This window comes from Pholcus phalangioides, unplaced genomic scaffold, assembly GCF_987345545.1.
Source record: "Pholcus phalangioides strain wild (caught in Gottingen) unplaced genomic scaffold, Ppha-v1.0 ptg000032l_1, whole genome shotgun sequence".
Taxonomy (NCBI): Eukaryota; Metazoa; Arthropoda; class Arachnida; order Araneae; family Pholcidae; genus Pholcus; species Pholcus phalangioides.
The window spans coordinates 1,450,297-1,456,321 of record NW_028301622.1 but is presented as its reverse complement, the minus strand read 5'-3'; positions in this window follow the sequence as shown (position 1 = coordinate 1,456,321).

Genomic DNA, 6,025 nt, shown 5'->3' with positions numbered 1-6,025 from the left:
AGGTTGGTTTCCTGTGGTTCCCAACTTCGAGGCGCAAATGCGAGCAGATCTCCCCATTAAAAAGTCTCGCCACAGAGAGCAACAGGCGTACAACGATAAATCATTCAATCATTACACTTTACTCATAGTTAGAAAAACTGGTGGCAGATGGCAGCACTACACATAACAAGCATTACACAGAAATAAACTTCACGCCAGGTTTCACTACACGTACCAATTCGTTTGAGGTTTCGCAGAGGAATATATCGACAATCATTCGATCAATTGACGATTAGTAGATTCTTATGGGATGGACGGTTATATACCATCATCTTATAATCCCGTTCATAATTTTGATTGCCCATTGGCGTTGATTGTTTAGATTTTATTTATCTGTTATATGACTTCGGGAGTTGACGATCAATTTTTATGCAAATTATTTTATTTTGCTGCCTTCGTCTGAGGTGGTCATGTTATGTTGTTTTTAATAAAACTTTCCGGATACACCCATCCTTCGGAAACACTTCGATATTTCTCGAAGTGGGGTTTGTCCGGCCTTCAAAGGTCAAAGTAGAAAGGTTGACCACATTTGATGAAATGGTGGGTACCTGAAAAAGAAAGAGGAGCCAAAGAGATTCCAACTCTACTCGGCACCCAACCACAAAGTTCCCAACCAACCTCCCGAACTCTTCAAGGAACTCTATTACGTCCGTCGCTTTTATACCCTCTCAACAGTGGCGCCATCATCATCATCATAATACTGTCTGGAGAAACAAACGAATCATATTGAGTGTTGAAATTCGATTCTTTTCCATTTGCTAACAGAAGTTGCAGCAACAAAAACACTATATTGGGGTGGGGGGTTGCAGGTGACTTTGGGAAGTAGGAATCAGGAGGCATTTACGAATATGGTCGACGATATTTGATCGCTCGATGAATTAATTTCGTTCAAATTTGGGGCACCCTAAATTATGGCGGGGCATCTGGGCTAATGGCCAACTTGCCCATGCTGAAATCCATGGCCTCCATTCTGCAGCAGGGCCCCTTGGATGGGTTCTTTGGCAAGTCTCCTTGTCAGATGTTTCACACGCCCTGATGTAGTGAATTTATTGCATGAAAAAATATATGATGATAAGTCATCCGGCGCCCGGGGTCTGGAATCCTGTCAGCCCCATTCTTGCGGGGGGCGGGTGCCATGTTGAAATCAAATCCAGGTTTACAGAGTCCCTTACCAATCGATACTGGTGTCCCCCTTGTAAAAAGCAGTCGATTGGCGTTATACTAAAAGTTCATGGTCCATCCTATCCATCCGGTTGAAAATTTTGAACACTTCGATCATATCTCCCCGACACCTGCGCTCAACCCATGTAAACACATTTAAAAAATTAAGTCTCTCGGGCCAATAAGGACACGCGTAGCTCTTCTCTGCACTCCTTCAACCAAGTCTATGTCCTTCTGTAGGTATGGTCTCCAAAACCTTACAGCATACTCCAGTCCAGGATGAACTAAGCCTCGAAAAAGCGGAAGAATGACTTTAAGAGAACGCGAAGAGACCTTTTTGAAAATGAGACTAAAGGCGACGGCAATGAGAAGATGTAAATTTCATTCTTAAAGACATGAACATTTTATTTACACACACACGGACAAGTTATATGCGACATCCATACTCTATGACGAAATACAATCAACTGATTAAAACGTTCGAAAAACTCTCTGGCGATCCGTTGCTAGGTTACCATCCATCGCAAGGCGAAAAACGCTACAAGGAGAAAACGTGACATCGTGACGTCACAGAGCATCGTTTATGATCGGTCACTACACACTCCCCCCCCCTAGTGTCAACGAAATTTGTGGTCGAATATCTGTCGGGGAAGTGGACGTGACGACCGGAGCGAGTCACAGTTGCTGGTACTGCTTGTGCTGGCAACGCTGTACTGGATGGCTGAATGGACACTTCTGAAGGTACCTTAAAGCTATCTCCAAGGAAAGCTGGAATCAAACGATCAATGGAGATCGTCTTGCTTGCCCCATTGATGCCAATGTCGAAAAATTTTTCTCTGCGGTCTTTGACAGGAAACGGGCCTTGATATGTTGGTTGTAAGGCAGGATGTGGTGCGTCGTTGCGTACGAAGACATGCGACGCGGATTGCAGATCACTAGGAATATACGTCGGCGTGTATCCGTGAGTTGTTGTAGGCACGGGCTTCATTGAACGCATTAGCTTTTGGATTTGATGGACGAAATCGGATTGTATAATGTCTGGTGTTTTCGAAAAATATTCGCCGGGCAACTGCAATGGTGTTCCGTAGAGGATTTCTGCGGAAGAGCATCCCAGGTCTTCTTTCACTGCTGCTCTTAGACCCAGTAGGGCGAATGGAAGAGCATCAACCCAAGCAGGATTCTATTGAATACGGCATCTCAGGGCAGTTTTCAGCGATCGGTGTTGTCTCTCGATCAGCCCATTTGCTTGTAGATGATAAGCAGTCGTTTTATGATGTTGGAATCCTAGATATCTGCTCAAGCTTTGGAAAAGCTGGCTCTCGAACTGCCTGCCCTGGTCGGTGGTGATCCTGTGCGGTATGCCGAATCTTGAAAACCAAGTGGCAATTAATGTTTTGGCGACTGTTTCGGCAGTTTGGTCTGGCATTGGAGAGGCTTCGATCCACCTGGAGAATCTGTCTATCATCGTTAGGAGGTACCGAGAACCTTGGCATAATGGTAATGGACCAACTATGTCAAGATTGATATGCTGAAATCGGTTGTTAGGTACCTTGAATTCAGCCAGCGCGGATCGAGTGTGTCGGTGAACTTTAGAGCGTTGGCATGGAATACATGCTCTAGTCCACTCATGACAGTCAGATCTAATTGAAGGCCAAACAAATCTGTCGCTCAGCAGTTTTGATGTTGCTCGGATGCCAGGATGTGATAAGCAATGCAATGATTCAAACGCTCGTCGTCGTTGAGAAATTGGTACAAAAGGCCTTATTTTGCCGTTTGACACATCACACCAAATTTCGGCTGTTGCGTCAGGAAGGCTGAGTTTTTTCAGTTGTAAAGATGATACACTAGAATTTAAGATGGTTTTGAGATCGTTGTCATTCTCTTGGTCAGCTGCGAGTTGCACATAATCTAAAGGTGTGGGTACAGAAATGGCCGATATTCTAGAAAGAGTATCAGCTGGAATATTGTCGGCACCTTTTATATGGAGAATTTCTGTTGTGAATTGGCTGATAAAGTTCAACTGTCGTAGCTGGCGTGGTGAGCACTTTTCTGGTTTCTGCCTGAACGCATACACCAACGGCTTATGGTCACTACAAATACAGAATTGTCTTGCTTCTAGCATATACCTGAAGTGCTTGACAGCAAAATAAGCTGCAAGTAATTCTCTATCGTATGCAGAATAACTGCTTTGTGCGCTTGAAAGCTTCTTTGAGAAGAATGCAAGTGGTTGTAGCTGATTATCGTTAGATGCTTGATGCAAGGCGGCACCTATAGCAAAATCACTGGCGTCCACATGTAAAACTAATGGTGATGATGCTGAAGGATGGTGCAAAAGAGTGGCATTAGCGAGCTGTGTTTTGCATTTTTCGAATGCTTGTCTGGTCTCAAGAGTCCAAGGAATTGATGTCTTGTCATTCTTCTTGGTGCTGGACAAGAAGGAATGAAGTGGTGCTTGCACAGCTGCTGTAGATGGTAGAAATCGCCTGTAAAAGTTCAAAGTTCCTAGAAATCTTCGAAGCTGCTTGATGTTTTCTGGAAGAGGAAATTCTTGGATTGCACGAACTCTGTCCGGGAGAGGCTTCGAGCCGTGTTCATTGACCAAATAGCCCAGGAAGGAAATTTCCGGTACATTGAACACGCATTTAGATGTGTTGATTGTCAGTCCGTACTTATCGAGTCTTTCAAACACTTCTCTAAGGTGCTTGTGATGTTGCTCTGCGTCATGGCTGGCGATGAGCACGTCATCAAGATACGAGAAACAGAAGTCGAGATTGCGTAGCACCTCGTGGATGAAGCGTTGGAACGTTTGTGCAGCGTTTGAGAGTCCGAACGGCATGACTACGAATTCAAACAATCCAAAGGGAGTTATGATTGCTGTCTTGGGAATGTCGTCGGGATTTACAGGAATATGATGAAATGCTTTGACCAGATCTATTTTAGAGAAAACTTTACATCCATGCAGATTCTGCGCAAAGTCCTGTATATGTGGCACTGGGTAGTTATCCGGCACAGTAATTCGATTCAGACTTCGATAATCACCAGTTGGTCTCCACTCATTCGGTCCTTTTGAAACCATGTGCAACGGGGAAGCCCAGTTTGATTTCGATGGACGACATATACCTTGGTCCAACATCATCTGGAATTCGGTCTTGGCAATCTTGAGTTGAGCTGGGTGCAATCTGCGTGGCTTTGCGAAAACAGGAGGACCTTTAGTTTCTATGTAGTGCAAGGTATTATGGGAAGCTTTCCTCGAAAACGGACGAGGTCTCGTTAATTCGGGAAATTCCTTCAAAATTTCAGTTATAGCACTGTTTCCTGAGATTGTTTTAATCGTTGTCGAAGGTCCATTGTAAGTAAAACCTTTACACGTGAGAGAAGTGAGTGGATCTATAAGTCGCTTGTTTTTGATATCGATGATGAGTCCGTAGTGAGCAAGGAAATCCGATCCGATAATTGGTCTCTCAACGTCAGCGAGGGTGAAATGCCATTTGTAATTCCGCCGTAAGTTCACGTCCAATTCCAGGAGTTTCAAACCGTAGGTAGATATACGGGAACTATTTGCAGCGAAAAGCTCAAAAGTTGTCGGTTTGCCGTTGCCTTTGTAAGGTAAAATTGATATATCAGCTCCAGAGTCAATTAAAAACTTCATGCCGCTTTTCCTTTCCATAATGAACAAACGGCTATGGTGAAGACTGCTATCGCCGCCACCGCATGCCGTTACTGCGGGGGGCTTGGACCGTTTCCCTGAATATTCTGAGCGTTGTAAGCGCAGGGGGACTTGCATCTGAAAGCTTTATTTCCGAACCTGCTATGATAATAACACACTTTAGGGTTTTCATCGGAGTCTCGATATCGCGAGCGATTCCTAGAACCAGAATAACGTCGGTCTCGACTGGAGTTTCGATAGCGGTTCCGGCTATTCCTCGGGTATTTGCCCAACTGCTCAACTCTTTTAGTCAGCTCCGAGATTTGCAGTTTAAGGTCTCTTATTTCCGAGCAAGACGAGGCTTCTGCTACATGACCGTAATTGGGTTCGGTGAGCTCAGCTACTCGATCAGCTAACTCGGCTAGCTTGTCCAGTTCTTCACTGCTAGCTGCTAACACCGTTTGTATACTCTTTGGTAGCTGTTGAAGCCACAATGATCTTGAAGGCAGCGTCAAGCTGGACAAAAGTTTGATCTTGTCCTTCGAGAACGTCGGCAGTTTCGCGTGGACAGCTTGAACTCGAAGATCGCTTTCTTGCTGTTCAGCCATGGCGATAAGTTCTTGGCAGGTTCGGGATCACGTCCGGGTCACCAGTAAAGGCGACGGCAATGAGAAGATGTAAATTTCATTCTTAAAGACATGAACATTTTATTTACACACACACGGACAAGTTATATGCGACATCCATACTCTATGACGAAATACAATCAACTGATTAAAACGTTCGAAAAACTCTCTGGCGATCCGTTGCTAGGTTACCATCCATCGCAAGGCGAAAAACGCTACAAGGAGAAAACGTGACATCGTGACGTCACAGAGCATCGTTTATGATCGGTCACTACAAGACCAAGCGTTCTATTCGCTTTTTTGACCACCGCTGAACAATGTTCAGAAAACCTAAGCCGCTCGTCAGTGAGAATTCCCAAATCGGTGACCCTAGTTGCATCCGGGATAGCGACACCTTTCAACTCGTAAGAGAACCGTGGGTTGCTCGAACCAAAGTGAGCGACCATGCACTTGTCAACGCTAAACGTCATGCTCCATTCATTTGCGCATGCTGCAATCCTGTTTAAGTTGGTCTGGAGCAACTCCCTATCGCTTTGATTCCCGATTACCCCCA